The sequence below is a fragment of the Ambystoma mexicanum genome, unplaced genomic scaffold (genome assembly GCF_040938575.1).
Source record: "Ambystoma mexicanum isolate Mex_15411 unplaced genomic scaffold, UKY_AmexF1_1 Mex_scaf1, whole genome shotgun sequence".
Lineage (NCBI taxonomy): Eukaryota > Metazoa > Chordata > Amphibia > Caudata > Ambystomatidae > Ambystoma > Ambystoma mexicanum.
In genome coordinates, this window is record NW_027182324.1 from 4,188,419 (window position 1) to 4,204,945 (window position 16,527).

A 16,527-nucleotide genomic window follows, 5' to 3' on the forward strand; every position below is an offset into this window, starting at 1 on the left:
TCCTGCTTAATTTTTTGTAAAAGAAGCAAAGGTACACCTGAACGGGGACTTGAACCCTGGACCCTCAGATTAAAAGTCTGATGCTCTACCGACTGAGCTATCCAGGCACAGGGATCACTGCCCATTTGAAACTTGATTTTCACTCTACAGCACCTCCATACATGGCTACCTCACTGGTCAATAAAGGAAATGAATTACTAGTGCATTACACACATTTTGACACTGGAGACATAACTTTTTTCAGTCATTCCGTATCCAGATATAGAGATTTGCAGCATCTAGGACTTTAATGTTCACCCACTTACGGATTTGAATGTTTTGCCACATTCATGAGTGCAAACTTGCTCCCCAGTAAAGACGAACATGTGCTCCTCAATGCACACACTGGGCAATGCAGTCCACTCTAAATCGACGATTAATGACATGCTCGTTTTGTGCAATGGAGTTTCAGTCAATTGGAAAACATTTTGAAAAGTTATATTGCAACAGAAGCCCAGCCTTAAAAAAGTGGATTTCACTTCTGATTGATTACATGAGGAAGGAAAGGAGACCAGATGCAAAAAAGGGGCTGTGGCTTAGTTGGTTAAAGCGCCTGTCTAGTAAACAGGAGATCCTGAGTTCGAATCTCAGCAGCGCCTGTCTGCTTTTTTTTCGACCAATCTGTCTCCCCAATATTAAAACTTTGTACAAAGATTGCTATTTCATGCTATTTAGAAGCACAGTCAGGCTTGAAATGTTGGCAAAGCATCCAAGAACTCTGGACTCCACTACCTTAGAGTCATATTGCCCAAGGTTGCGATGCCATCAGAAACAGCACATATTAGAATGAGCAATTCATATTTCCTGCTTAATTTTTTGTAAAAGAAGCAAAGGTACGCCTGAACAGGGACTTGAACCCTGGACCCTCAGATTAAAAGTCTGATGCTCTACCCACTGAGCTATCCAGGCACAGGGATCACTGCCCATTTGAAACTTGATTTTCACTCTACAGCACCTCCATACATGGCTTCCTCACTGGTCAATAAAGGAAATGAATTACTAGTGCATTACACACATTTCGACACTGGAGACATAACTTTTTTCAGTCATTCCGTATCCAGATATAGAGATTTGCAGCATCTAGGACTTTAATGTTCACCCACTTACGGATTTGAATGTTTTGCCACATTCATGAGTGCAAACTTGCTCCCCAGTAAAGACGAACATGTGCTCCTCAATGCACACACTGGGCAATGCAGTCCACTCTAAATCGACGATTAATGACATGCTTGTTTTGTGCAATGGAGTTTCAGTCAATTGGAAAACATTTTGAAAAGTTATATTGCAACAGAAGCCCAGCCTTAAAAAAGTGGATTTCACTTCTAAATGATTACATGAGGAAGGAAAGGAGACCAGATGCAAAAAAGGTGCTGTGGCTTAGTTGGTTAAAGCGCCTGTCTAGTAAACAGGAGATCCTGAGTTCGAATCTCAGCAGCGCCTGTCTGCTTTTTTTCGACCAATCTGTCTCCCCAATATTAAAACTTTGTACAAAGATTGCTATTTCATGCTATTTAGAAGCACAGTCAGGCTTGATATGTTGGCAAAGCATCCAAGAACTCTGGACTCCACTACCTTAGAGTCATATTGCCCAAGGTTGCGATGCCATCAGAAATAGCACATATTAGAATGAGCAATTCATATTTCCTGCTTAATTTTTTGTAAAAGAAGCAAAGGTACGCCTGAACAGGGACTTGAACCCTGGACCCTCAGATTAAAAGTCTGATGCTCTACCGACTGAGCTATCCAGGCACATGGATCACTGCCATTTGAAACTTGATTTTCACTCTACAGCACCTCCATACATGGCTACCTCACTGGTCAATAAAGGAAATGAATTACTAGTGCATTACACACATTTTGACACTGGAGACATAACTTTTTTCAGTCATTCCGTATCCAGATATAGAGATTTGCAGCATCTAGGACTTTAATGTTCACCCACTTACGGATTTGAATGTTTTGCCACATTCATGAGTGCAAACTTGCTCCCCAGTAAATACGAACATGTGCTCCTCAATGCACACACTGGGCAATGCAGTCCACTCTAAATCGACGATTAATGACATGCTCGTTTTGTGCAATGGAGTTTCAGTCAATTGGAAAACATTTTGAAAAGTTATATTGCAACAGAAGCCCAGCCTTAAAAAAGTGGATTTCACTTCTAAATGATTACATGAGGAAGGAAAGGAGACCAGATGCAAAAAAGGTGCTGTGGCTTAGTTGGTTAAAGCGCCTGTCTAGTAAACAGGAGATCCTGAGTTAGAATCTCAGCAGCGCCTGTCTGCTTTTTTTCGACCAATCTGTCTCCCCAATATTAAAACTTTGTACAAAGATTGCTATTTCATGCTATTTAGAAGCACAGTCAGGCTTGATATGTTGGCAAAGCATCCAAGAACTCTGGACTCCACTACCTTAGAGTCATATTGCCCAAGGTTGCGATGCCATCAGAAATAGCACATATTAGAATGAGCAATTCATATTTCCTGCTTAATTTTTTGTAAAAGAAGCAAAGGTACGCCTGAACAGGGACTTGAACCCTGGACCCTCAGATTAAAAGTCTGATGCTCTACCGACTGAGCTATCCATGCACATGGACCACTGCCATTTGAAACTTGATTTTCACTCTACAGCACCTCCATACATGGCTACCTCACTGGTCAATAAAGGAAATGAATTACTAGTGCATTACACACATTTTGACACTGGAGACATAACTTTTTTCAGTCATTCCGTATCCAGATATAGAGATTTGCAGCATCTAGGACTTTAATGTTCACCCACTTACGGATTTGAATGTTTTGCCACATTCATGAGTGCAAACTTGCTCCCCAGTAAATACGAACATGTGCTCCTCAATGCACACACTGGGCAATGCAGTCCACTCTAAATCGACGATTAATGACATGCTCGTTTTGTGCAATGGAGTTTCAGTCAATTGGAAAACATTTTGAAAAGTTATATTGCAACAGAAGCCCAGCCTTAAAAAAGTGGATTTCACTTCTAAATGATTACACGAGGAAGGAAAGGAGACCAGATGCAAAAAAGGTGCTGTGGCTTAGTTGGTTAAAGCGCCTGTCTAGTAAACAGGAGATCCTGAGTTAGAATCTCAGCAGCGCATGTCTGCTTTTTTTCGACCAATCTGTCTCCCCAATATTAAAACTTTGTACAAAGATTGCTATTTCATGCTATTTAGAAGCACAGTCAGGCTTGATATGTTGGCAAAGCATCCAAGAACTCTGGACTCCACTACCTTAGAGTCATATTGCCCAAGGTTGCGATGCCATCAGAAATAGCACATATTAGAATGAGCAATTCATATTTCCTGCTTAATTTTTTGTAAAAGAAGCAAAGGTACGCCTGAACAGGGACTTGAACCCTGGACCCTCAGATTAAAAGTCTGATGCTCTACCGACTGAGCTATCCAGTCACAGGGATCACTGCCCATTTGAAACTTGATTTTCACTCTACAGCACCTCCATACATGGCTACCTCACTGGTCAATAAAGGAAATGAATTACTAGTGCATTACACACATTTTGACACTGGAGACATAACTTTTTTCAGTCATTCCGTATCCAGATATAGAGATTTGCAGCATCTAGGACTTTAATGTTCACCCACTTACGGATTTGAATGTTTTGCCACATTCATGAGTGCAAACTTGCTCCCCAGTAAAGACGAACATGTGCTCCTCAATGCACACACTGGGCAATGCAGTCCACTCTAAATCGACGATTAATGACATGCTCGTTTTGTGCAATGGAGTTTCAGTCAATTGGAAAACATTTTGAAAAGTTATATTGCAACAGAAGCCCAGCCTTAAAAAAGTGGATTTCACTTCTGATTGATTACATGAGGAAGGAAAGGAGACCAGATGCAAAAAAGGGGCTGTGGCTTAGTTGGTTAAAGCGCCTGTCTAGTAAACAGGAGATCCTGAGTTCGAATCTCAGCAGCGCCTGTCTGCTTTTTTTTCGACCAATCTGTCTCCCCAATATTAAAACTTTGTACAAAGATTGCTATTTCATGCTATTTAGAAGCACAGTCAGGCTTGAAATGTTGGCAAAGCATCCAAGAACTCTGGACTCCACTACCTTAGAGTCATATTGCCCAAGGTTGCGATGCCATCAGAAACAGCACATATTAGAATGAGCAATTCATATTTCCTGCTTAATTTTTTGTAAAAGAAGCAAAGGTACGCCTGAACAGGGACTTGAACCCTGGACCCTCAGATTAAAAGTCTGATGCTCTACCGACTGAGCTATCCAGGCACAGGGATCACTGCCCATTTGAAACTTGATTTTCACTCTACAGCACCTCCATACATGGCTACCTCACTGGTCAATAAAGGAAATGAATTACTAGTGCATTACACACATTTCGACACTGGAGACATAACTTTTTTCAGTCATTCCGTATCCAGATATAGAGATTTGCAGCATCTAGGACTTTAATGTTCACCCACTTACGGATTTGAATGTTTTGCCACATTCATGAGTGCAAACTTGCTCCCCAGTAAATACGAACATGTGCTCCTCAATGCACACACTGGGCAATGCAGTCCACTCTAAATCGACGATTAATGACATGCTCGTTTTGTGCAATGGAGTTTCAGTCAATTGGAAAACATTTTGAAAAGTTATATTGCAACAGAAGCCCAGCCTTAAAAAAGTGGATTTCACTTCTAAATGATTACATGAGGAAGGAAAGGAGACCAGATGCAAAAAAGGTGCTGTGGCTTAGTTGGTTAAAGCGCCTGTCTAGTAAACAGGAGATCCTGAGTTAGAATCTCAGCAGCGCCTGTCTGCTTTTTTTTCGACCAATCTGTCTCCCCAATATTAAAACTTTGTACAAAGATTGCTATTTCATGCTATTTAGAAGCACAGTCAGGCTTGATATGTTGGCAAAGCATCCAAGAACTCTGGACTCCACTACCTTAGAGTCATATTGCCCAAGGTTGCGATGCCATCAGAAATAGCACATATTAGAATGAGCAATTCATATTTCCTGCTTAATTTTTTGTAAAAGAAGCAAAGGTACGCCTGAACAGGGACTTGAACCCTGGACCCTCAGATTAAAAGTCTGATGCTCTACCGACTGAGCTATCCATGCACATGAATCACTGCCATTTGAAACTTGATTTTCACTCTACAGCACCTCCATACATGGCTACCTCACTGGTCAATAAAGGAAATGAATTACTAGTGCATTACACACATTTTGACACTGGAGACATAACTTTTTTCAGTCATTCCGTATCCAGATATAGAGATTTGCAGCATCTAGGACTTTAATGTTCACCCACTTACGGATTTGAATGTTTTGCCACATTCATGAGTGCAAACTTGCTCCCCAGTAAAGACGAACATGTGCTCCTCAATGCACACACTGGGCAATGCAGTCCACTCTAAATCGACGATTAATGACATGCTCGTTTTGTGCAATGGAGTTTCAGTCAATTGGAAAACATTTTGAAAATTTATATTGCAACAGAAGCCCAGCCTTAAAAAAGTGGATTTCACTTCTGATTGATTACATGAGGAAGGAAAGGAGACCAGATGCAAAAAAGGGGCTGTGGCTTAGTTGGTTAAAGCGCCTGTCTAGTAAACAGGAGATCCTGAGTTCGAATCTCAGCAGCGCCTGTCTGCTTTTTTTTCGACCAATCTGTCTCCCCAATATTAAAACTTTGTACAAAGATTGCTATTTCATGCTATTTAGAAGCACAGTCAGGCTTGAAATGTTGGCAAAGCATCCAAGAACTCTGGACTCCACTACCTTAGAGTCATATTGCCCAAGGTTGCGATGCCATCAGAAACAGCACATATTAGAATGAGCAATTCATATTTCCTGCTTAATTTTTTGTAAAAGAAGCAAAGGTACGCCTGAACAGGGACTTGAACCCTGGACCCTCAGATTAAAAGTCTGATGCTCTACCGACTGAGCTATCCAGGCACAGGGATCACTGCCCATTTGAAACTTGATTTTCACTCTACAGCACCTCCATACATGGCTACCTCACTGGTCAATAAAGGAAATGAATTACTAGTGCATTACACACATTTTGACACTGGAGACATAACTTTTTTCAGTCATTCCGTATCCAGATATAGAGATTTGCAGCATCTAGGACTTTAATGTTCACCCACTTACGGATTTGAATGTTTTGCCACATTCATGAGTGCAAACTTGCTCCCCAGTAAATACGAACATGTGCTCCTCAATGCACACACTGGGCAATGCAGTCCACTCTAAATCGACGATTAATGACATGCTCGTTTTGTGCAATGGAGTTTCAGTCAATTGGAAAACATTTTGAAAAGTTATATTGCAACAGAAGCCCAGCCTTAAAAAAGTGGATTTCACTTCTAAATGATTACATGAGGAAGGAAAGGAGACCAGATGCAAAAAAGGTGCTGTGGCTTAGTTGGTTAAAGCGCCTGTCTAGTAAACAGGAGATCCTGAGTTAGAATCTCAGCAGCGCCTGTCTGCTTTTTTTCGACCAATCTGTCTCCCCAATATTAAAACTTTGTACAAAGATTGCTATTTCATGCTATTTAGAAGCACAGTCAGGCTTGATATGTTGGCAAAGCATCCAAGAACTCTGGACTCCACTACCTTAGAGTCATATTGCCCAAGGTTGCGATGCCATCAGAAATAGCACATATTAGAATGAGCAATTCATATTTCCTGCTTAATTTTTTGTAAAAGAAGCAAAGGTACGCCTGAACAGGGACTTGAACCCTGGACCCTCAGATTAAAAGTCTGATGCTCTACCGACTGAGCTATCCATGCACATGGATCACTGCTATTTGAAACTTGATTTTCACTCTACAGCACCTCCATACATGGCTACCTCACTGGTCAATAAAGGAAATGAATTACTAGTGCATTACACACATTTTGACACTGGAGACATAACTTTTTTCAGTCATTCCGTATCCAGATATAGAGATTTGCAGCATCTAGGACTTTAATGTTCACCCACTTACGGATTTGAATGTTTTGCCACATTCATGAGTGCAAACTTGCTCCCCAGTAAATACGAACATGTGCTCCTCAATGCACACACTGGGCAATGCAGTCCACTCTAAATCGACGATTAATGACATGCTCGTTTTGTGCAATGGAGTTTCAGTCAATTGGAAAACATTTTGAAAAGTTATATTGCAACAGAAGCCCAGCCTTAAAAAAGTGGATTTCACTTCTAAATGATTACACGAGGAAGGAAAGGAGACCAGATGCAAAAAAGGTGCTGTGGCTTAGTTGGTTAAAGCGCCTGTCTAGTAAACAGGAGATCCTGAGTTAGAATCTCAGCAGCGCCTGTCTGCTTTTTTTCGACCAATCTGTCTCCCCAATATTAAAACTTTGTACAAAGATTGCTATTTCATGCTATTTAGAAGCACAGTCAGGCTTGGATATGTTGGCAAAGCATCCAAGAACTCTGGACTCCACTACCTTAGAGTCATATTGCCCAAGGTTGCGATGCCATCAGAAATAGCACATATTAGAATGAGCAATTCATATTTCCTGCTTAATTTTTTGTAAAAGAAGCAAAGGTACACCTGAACAGGGACTTGAACCCTGGACCCTCAGATTAAAAGTCTGATGCTCTACCGACTGAGCTATCCAGGCACAGGGATCACTGCCCATTTGAAACTTGATTTTCACTCTACAGCACCTCCATACATGGCTACCTCACTGGTCAATAAAGGAAATGAATTACTAGTGCATTACACACATTTTGACACTGGAGACATAACTTTTTTCAGTCATTCCGTATCCAGATATAGAGATTTGCAGCATCTAGGACTTTAATGTTCACCCACTTACGGATTTGAATGTTTTGCCACATTCATGAGTGCAAACTTGCTCCCCAGTAAATACGAACATGTGCTCCTCAATGCACACACTGGGCAATGCAGTCCACTCTAAATCGACGATTAATGACATGCTCGTTTTGTGCAATGGAGTTTCAGTCAATTGGAAAACATTTTGAAAAGTTATATTGCAACAGAAGCCCAGCCTTAAAAAAGTGGATTTCACTTCTAAATGATTACATGAGGAAGGAAAGGAGACCAGATGCAAAAAAGGGGCTGTGGCTTAGTTGGTTAAAGCGCCTGTCTAGTAAACAGGAGATCCTGAGTTCGAATCTCAGCAGCGCCTGTCTGCTTTTTTTTCGACCAATCTGTCTCCCCAATATTAAAACTTTGTACAAAGATTGCTATTTCATGCTATTTAGAAGCACAGTCAGGCTTGAAATGTTGGCAAAGCATCCAAGAACTCTGGACTCCACTACCTTAGAGTCATATTGCCCAAGGTTGCGATGCCATCAGAAACAGCACATATTAGAATGAGCAATTCATATTTCCTGCTTAATTTTTTGTAAAAGAAGCAAAGGTACGCCTGAACAGGGACTTGAACCCTGTACCCTCAGATTAAAAGTCTGATGCTCTACCCACTGAGCTATCCAGGCACAGGGATCACTGCCCATTTGAAACTTGATTTTCACTCTACAGCACCTCCATACATGGCTACCTCACTGGTCAATAAAGGAAATGAATTACTAGTGCATTACACACATTTCGACACTGGAGACATAACTTTTTTCAGTCATTCCGTATCCAGATATAGAGATTTGCAGCATCTAGGACTTTAATGTTCACCCACTTACGGATTTGAATGTTTTGCCACATTCATGAGTGCAAACTTGCTCCCCAGTAAATACGAACATGTGCTCCTCAATGCACACACTGGGCAATGCAGTCCACTCTAAATCGACGATTAATGACATGCTCGTTTTGTGCAATGGAGTTTCAGTCAATTGGAAAACATTTTGAAAAGTTATATTGCAACAGAAGCCCAGCCTTAAAAAAGTGGATTTCACTTCTAAATGATTACATGAGGAAGGAAAGGAGACCAGATGCAAAAAAGGTGCTGTGGCTTAGTTGGTTAAAGCGCCTGTCTAGTAAACAGGAGATCCTGAGTTAGAATCTCAGCAGCGCCTGTCTGCTTTTTTTCGACCAATCTGTCTCCCCAATATTAAAACTTTGTACAAAGATTGCTATTTCATGCTATTTAGAAGCACAGTCAGGCTTGATATGTTGGCAAAGCATCCAAGAACTCTGGACTCCACTACCTTAGAGTCATATTGCCCAAGGTTGCGATGCCATCAGAAATAGCACATATTAGAATGAGCAATTCATATTTCCTGCTTAATTTTTTGTAAAAGAAGCAAAGGTACGCCTGAACAGGGACTTGAACCCTGGACCCTCAGATTAAAAGTCTGATGCTCTACCGACTGAGCTATCCATGCACATGGACCACTGCCATTTGAAACTTGATTTTCACTCTACAGCACCTCCATACATGGCTACCTCACTGGTCAATAAAGGAAATGAATTACTAGTGCATTACACACATTTTGACACTGGAGACATAACTTTTTTCAGTCATTCCGTATCCAGATATAGAGATTTGCAGCATCTAGGACTTTAATGTTCACCCACTTACGGATTTGAATGTTTTGCCACATTCATGAGTGCAAACTTGCTCCCCAGTAAATACGAACATGTGCTCCTCAATGCACACACTGGGCAATGCAGTCCACTCTAAATCGACGATTAATGACATGCTCGTTTTGTGCAATGGAGTTTCAGTCAATTGGAAAACATTTTGAAAAGTTATATTGCAACAGAAGGCCATCCTTAAAAAAGTGGATTTCACTTCTAAATGATTACACGAGGAAGGAAAGGAGACCAGATGCAAAAAAGGTGCTGTGGCTTAGTTGGTTAAAGCGCCTGTCTAGTAAACAGGAGATCCTGAGTTAGAATCTCAGCAGCGCATGTCTGCTTTTTTTCGACCAATCTGTCTCCCCAATATTAAAACTTTGTACAAAGATTGCTATTTCATGCTATTTAGAAGCACAGTCAGGCTTGATATGTTGGCAAAGCATCCAAGAACTCTGGACTCCACTACCTTAGAGTCATATTGCCCAAGGTTGCGATGCCATCAGAAATAGCACATATTAGAATGAGCAATTCATATTTCCTGCTTAATTTTTTGTAAAAGAAGCAAAGGTACGCCTGAACAGGGACTTGAACCCTGGACCCTCAGATTAAAAGTCTGATGCTCTACCGACTGAGCTATCCAGTCACAGGGATCACTGCCCATTTGAAACTTGATTTTCACTCTACAGCACCTCCATACATGGCTACCTCACTGGTCAATAAAGGAAATGAATTACTAGTGCATTACACACATTTTGACACTGGAGACATAACTTTTTTCAGTCATTCCGTATCCAGATATAGAGATTTGCAGCATCTAGGACTTTAATGTTCACCCACTTACGGATTTGAATGTTTTGCCACATTCATGAGTGCAAACTTGCTCCCCAGTAAAGACGAACATGTGCTCCTCAATGCACACACTGGGCAATGCAGTCCACTCTAAATCGACGATTAATGACATGCTCGTTTTGTGCAATGGAGTTTCAGTCAATTGGAAAACATTTTGAAAAGTTATATTGCAACAGAAGCCCAGCCTTAAAAAAGTGGATTTCACTTCTGATTGATTACATGAGGAAGGAAAGGAGACCAGATGCAAAAAAGGGGCTGTGGCTTAGTTGGTTAAAGCGCCTGTCTAGTAAACAGGAGATCCTGAGTTCGAATCTCAGCAGCGCCTGTCTGCTTTTTTTTCGACCAATCTGTCTCCCCAATATTAAAACTTTGTACAAAGATTGCTATTTCATGCTATTTAGAAGCACAGTCAGGCTTGAAATGTTGGCAAAGCATCCAAGAACTCTGGACTCCACTACCTTAGAGTCATATTGCCCAAGGTTGCGATGCCATCAGAAACAGCACATATTAGAATGAGCAATTCATATTTCCTGCTTAATTTTTTGTAAAAGAAGCAAAGGTACGCCTGAACAGGGACTTGAACCCTGGACCCTCAGATTAAAAGTCTGATGCTCTACCGACTGAGCTATCCAGGCACAGGGATCACTGCCCATTTGAAACTTGATTTTCACTCTACAGCACCTCCATACATGGCTACCTCACTGGTCAATAAAGGAAATGAATTACTAGTGCATTACACACATTTCGACACTGGAGACATAACTTTTTTCAGTCATTCCGTATCCAGATATAGAGATTTGCAGCATCTAGGACTTTAATGTTCACCCACTTACGGATTTGAATGTTTTGCCACATTCATGAGTGCAAACTTGCTCCCCAGTAAATACGAACATGTGCTCCTCAATGCACACACTGGGCAATGCAGTCCACTCTAAATCGACGATTAATGACATGCTCGTTTTGTGCAATGGAGTTTCAGTCAATTGGAAAACATTTTGAAAAGTTATATTGCAACAGAAGCCCAGCCTTAAAAAAGTGGATTTCACTTCTAAATGATTACATGAGGAAGGAAAGGAGACCAGATGCAAAAAAGGTGCTGTGGCTTAGTTGGTTAAAGCGCCTGTCTAGTAAACAGGAGATCCTGAGTTAGAATCTCAGCAGCGCCTGTCTGCTTTTTTTTCGACCAATCTGTCTCCCCAATATTAAAACTTTGTACAAAGATTGCTATTTCATGCTATTTAGAAGCACAGTCAGGCTTGATATGTTGGCAAAGCATCCAAGAACTCTGGACTCCACTACCTTAGAGTCATATTGCCCAAGGTTGCGATGCCATCAGAAATAGCACATATTAGAATGAGCAATTCATATTTCCTGCTTAATTTTTTGTAAAAGAAGCAAAGGTACGCCTGAACAGGGACTTGAACCCTGGACCCTCAGATTAAAAGTCTGATGCTCTACCGACTGAGCTATCCATGCACATGAATCACTGCCATTTGAAACTTGATTTTCACTCTACAGCACCTCCATACATGGCTACCTCACTGGTCAATAAAGGAAATGAATTACTAGTGCATTACACACATTTTGACACTGGAGACATAACTTTTTTCAGTCATTCCGTATCCAGATATAGAGATTTGCAGCATCTAGGACTTTAATGTTCACCCACTTACGGATTTGAATGTTTTGCCACATTCATGAGTGCAAACTTGCTCCCCAGTAAAGACGAACATGTGCTCCTCAATGCACACACTGGGCAATGCAGTCCACTCTAAATCGACGATTAATGACATGCTCGTTTTGTGCAATGGAGTTTCAGTCAATTGGAAAACATTTTGAAAATTTATATTGCAACAGAAGCCCAGCCTTAAAAAAGTGGATTTCACTTCTGATTGATTACATGAGGAAGGAAAGGAGACCAGATGCAAAAAAGGGGCTGTGGCTTAGTTGGTTAAAGCGCCTGTCTAGTAAACAGGAGATCCTGAGTTCGAATCTCAGCAGCGCCTGTCTGCTTTTTTTTCGACCAATCTGTCTCCCCAATATTAAAACTTTGTACAAAGATTGCTATTTCATGCTATTTAGAAGCACAGTCAGGCTTGAAATGTTGGCAAAGCATCCAAGAACTCTGGACTCCACTACCTTAGAGTCATATTGCCCAAGGTTGCGATGCCATCAGAAACAGCACATATTAGAATGAGCAATTCATATTTCCTGCTTAATTTTTTGTAAAAGAAGCAAAGGTACGCCTGAACAGGGACTTGAACCCTGGACCCTCAGATTAAAAGTCTGATGCTCTACCGACTGAGCTATCCAGGCACAGGGATCACTGCCCATTTGAAACTTGATTTTCACTCTACAGCACCTCCATACATGGCTACCTCACTGGTCAATAAAGGAAATGAATTACTAGTGCATTACACACATTTTGACACTGGAGACATAACTTTTTTCAGTCATTCCGTATCCAGATATAGAGATTTGCAGCATCTAGGACTTTAATGTTCACCCACTTACGGATTTGAATGTTTTGCCACATTCATGAGTGCAAACTTGCTCCCCAGTAAATACGAACATGTGCTCCTCAATGCACACACTGGGCAATGCAGTCCACTCTAAATCGACGATTAATGACATGCTCGTTTTGTGCAATGGAGTTTCAGTCAATTGGAAAACATTTTGAAAAGTTATATTGCAACAGAAGCCCAGCCTTAAAAAAGTGGATTTCACTTCTAAATGATTACATGAGGAAGGAAAGGAGACCAGATGCAAAAAAGGTGCTGTGGCTTAGTTGGTTAAAGCGCCTGTCTAGTAAACAGGAGATCCTGAGTTAGAATCTCAGCAGCGCCTGTCTGCTTTTTTTCGACCAATCTGTCTCCCCAATATTAAAACTTTGTACAAAGATTGCTATTTCATGCTATTTAGAAGCACAGTCAGGCTTGATATGTTGGCAAAGCATCCAAGAACTCTGGACTCCACTACCTTAGAGTCATATTGCCCAAGGTTGCGATGCCATCAGAAATAGCACATATTAGAATGAGCAATTCATATTTCCTGCTTAATTTTTTGTAAAAGAAGCAAAGGTACGCCTGAACAGGGACTTGAACCCTGGACCCTCAGATTAAAAGTCTGATGCTCTACCGACTGAGCTATCCATGCACATGGATCACTGCTATTTGAAACTTGATTTTCACTCTACAGCACCTCCATACATGGCTACCTCACTGGTAAATAAAGGAAATGAATTACTAGTGCATTACACACATTTTGACACTGGAGACATAACTTTTTTCAGTCATTCCGTATCCAGATATAGAGATTTGCAGCATCTAGGACTTTAATGTTCACCCACTTACGGATTTGAATGTTTTGCCACATTCATGAGTGCAAACTTGCTCCCCAGTAAATACGAACATGTGCTCCTCAATGCACACACTGGGCAATGCAGTCCACTCTAAATCGACGATTAATGACATGCTCGTTTTGTGCAATGGAGTTTCAGTCAATTGGAAAACATTTTGAAAAGTTATATTGCAACAGAAGCCCAGCCTTAAAAAAGTGGATTTCACTTCTAAATGATTACATGAGGAAGGAAAGGAGACCAGATGCAAAAAAGGTGCTGTGGCTTAGTTGGTTAAAGCGCCTGTCTAGTAAACAGGAGATCCTGAGTTAGAATCTCAGCAGCGCCTGTCTGCTTTTTTTCGACCAATCTGTCTCCCCAATATTAAAACTTTGTACAAAGATTGCTATTTCATGCTATTTAGAAGCACAGTCAGGCTTGATATGTTGGCAAAGCATCCAAGAACTCTGGACTCCACTACCTTAGAGTCATATTGCCCAAGGTTGCGATGCCATCAGAAATAGCACATATTAGAATGAGCAATTCATATTTCCTGCTTAATTTTTTGTAAAAGAAGCAAAGGTACGCCTGAACAGGGACTTGAACCCTGGACCCTCAGATTAAAAGTCTGATGCTCTACCGACTGAGCTATCCATGCACATGGATCACTGCTATTTGAAACTTGATTTTCACTCTACAGCACCTCCATACATGGCTACCTCACTGGTCAATAAAGGAAATGAATTACTAGTGCATTACACACATTTTGACACTGGAGACATAACTTTTTTCAGTCATTCCGTATCCAGATATAGAGATTTGCAGCATCTAGGACTTTAATGTTCACCCACTTACGGATTTGAATGTTTTGCCACATTCATGAGTGCAAACTTGCTCCCCAGTAAATACGAACATGTGCTCCTCAATGCACACACTGGGCAATGCAGTCCACTCTAAATCGACGATTAATGACATGCTCGTTTTGTGCAATGGAGTTTCAGTCAATTGGAAAACATTTTGAAAAGTTATATTGCAACAGAAGCCCAGCCTTAAAAAAGTGGATTTCACTTCTAAATGATTACACGAGGAAGGAAAGGAGACCAGATGCAAAAAAGGTGCTGTGGCTTAGTTGGTTAAAGCGCCTGTCTAGTAAACAGGAGATCCTGAGTTAGAATCTCAGCAGCGCCTGTCTGCTTTTTTTCGACCAATCTGTCTCCCCAATATTAAAACTTTGTACAAAGATTGCTATTTCATGCTATTTAGAAGCACAGTCAGGCTTGGATATGTTGGCAAAGCATCCAAGAACTCTGGACTCCACTACCTTAGAGTCATATTGCCCAAGGTTGCGATGCCATCAGAAATAGCACATATTAGAATGAGCAATTCATATTTCCTGCTTAATTTTTTGTAAAAGAAGCAAAGGTACACCTGAACAGGGACTTGAACCCTGGACCCTCAGATTAAAAGTCTGATGCTCTACCGACTGAGCTATCCAGGCACAGGGATCACTGCCCATTTGAAACTTGATTTTCACTCTACAGCACCTCCATACATGGCTACCTCACTGGTCAATAAAGGAAATGAATTACTAGTGCATTACACACATTTTGACACTGGAGACATAACTTTTTTCAGTCATTCCGTATCCAGATATAGAGATTTGCAGCATCTAGGACTTTAATGTTCACCCACTTACGGATTTGAATGTTTTGCCACATTCATGAGTGCAAACTTGCTCCCCAGTAAAGACGAACATGTGCTCCTCAATGCACACACTGGGCAATGCAGTCCACTCTAAATCGACGATTAATGACATGCTCGTTTTGTGCAATGGAGTTTCAGTCAATTGGAAAACATTTTGAAAAGTTATATTGCAACAGAAGCCCAGCCTTAAAAAAGTGGATTTCACTTCTGATTGATTACATGAGGAAGGAAAGGAGACCAGATGCAAAAAAGGGGCTGTGGCTTAGTTGGTTAAAGCGCCTGTCTAGTAAACAGGAGATCCTGAGTTCGAATCTCAGCAGCGCCTGTCTGCTTTTTTTTCGACCAATCTGTCTCCCCAATATTAAAACTTTGTACAAAGATTGCTATTTCATGCTATTTAGAAGCACAGTCAGGCTTGAAATGTTGGCAAAGCATCCAAGAACTCTGGACTCCACTACCTTAGAGTCATATTGCCCAAGGTTGCGATGCCATCAGAAACAGCACATATTAGAATGAGCAATTCATATTTCCTGCTTAATTTTTTGTAAAAGAAGCAAAGGTACGCCTGAACAGGGACTTGAACCCTGTACCCTCAGATTAAAAGTCTGATGCTCTACCCACTGAGCTATCCAGGCACAGGGATCACTGCCCATTTGAAACTTGATTTTCACTCTACAGCACCTCCATACATGGCTACCTCACTGGTCAATAAAGGAAATGAATTACTAGTGCATTACACACATTTCGACACTGGAGACATAACTTTTTTCAGTCATTCCGTATCCAGATATAGAGATTTGCAGCATCTAGGACTTTAATGTTCACCCACTTACGGATTTGAATGTTTTGCCACATTCATGAGTGCAAACTTGCTCCCCAGTAAAGACGAACATGTGCTCCTCAATGCACACACTGGGCAATGCAGTCCACTCTAAATCGACGATTAATGACATGCTTGTTTTGTGCAATGGAGTTTCAGTCAATTGGAAAACATTTTGAAAAGTTATATTGCAACAGAAGCCCAGCCTTAAAAAAGTGGATTTCACTTCTAAATGATTACATGAGGAAGGAAAGGAGACCAGATGCAAAAAA

General features: G+C 41.0%; 1 non-coding gene across 1 annotated transcript; it reads left to right on the forward strand.

Annotated features, from left to right (window-relative positions):
- The first annotated feature begins 1,405 nt into the window (after positions 1 to 1,405).
- Positions 1,406 to 1,479, forward strand: TRNAT-AGU (transfer RNA threonine (anticodon AGU)). Its single transcript has one exon. It is a non-coding gene; the product is annotated as a tRNA-Thr (tRNA).
- Positions 1,480 to 16,527: the final 15,048 nt, after the last annotated feature.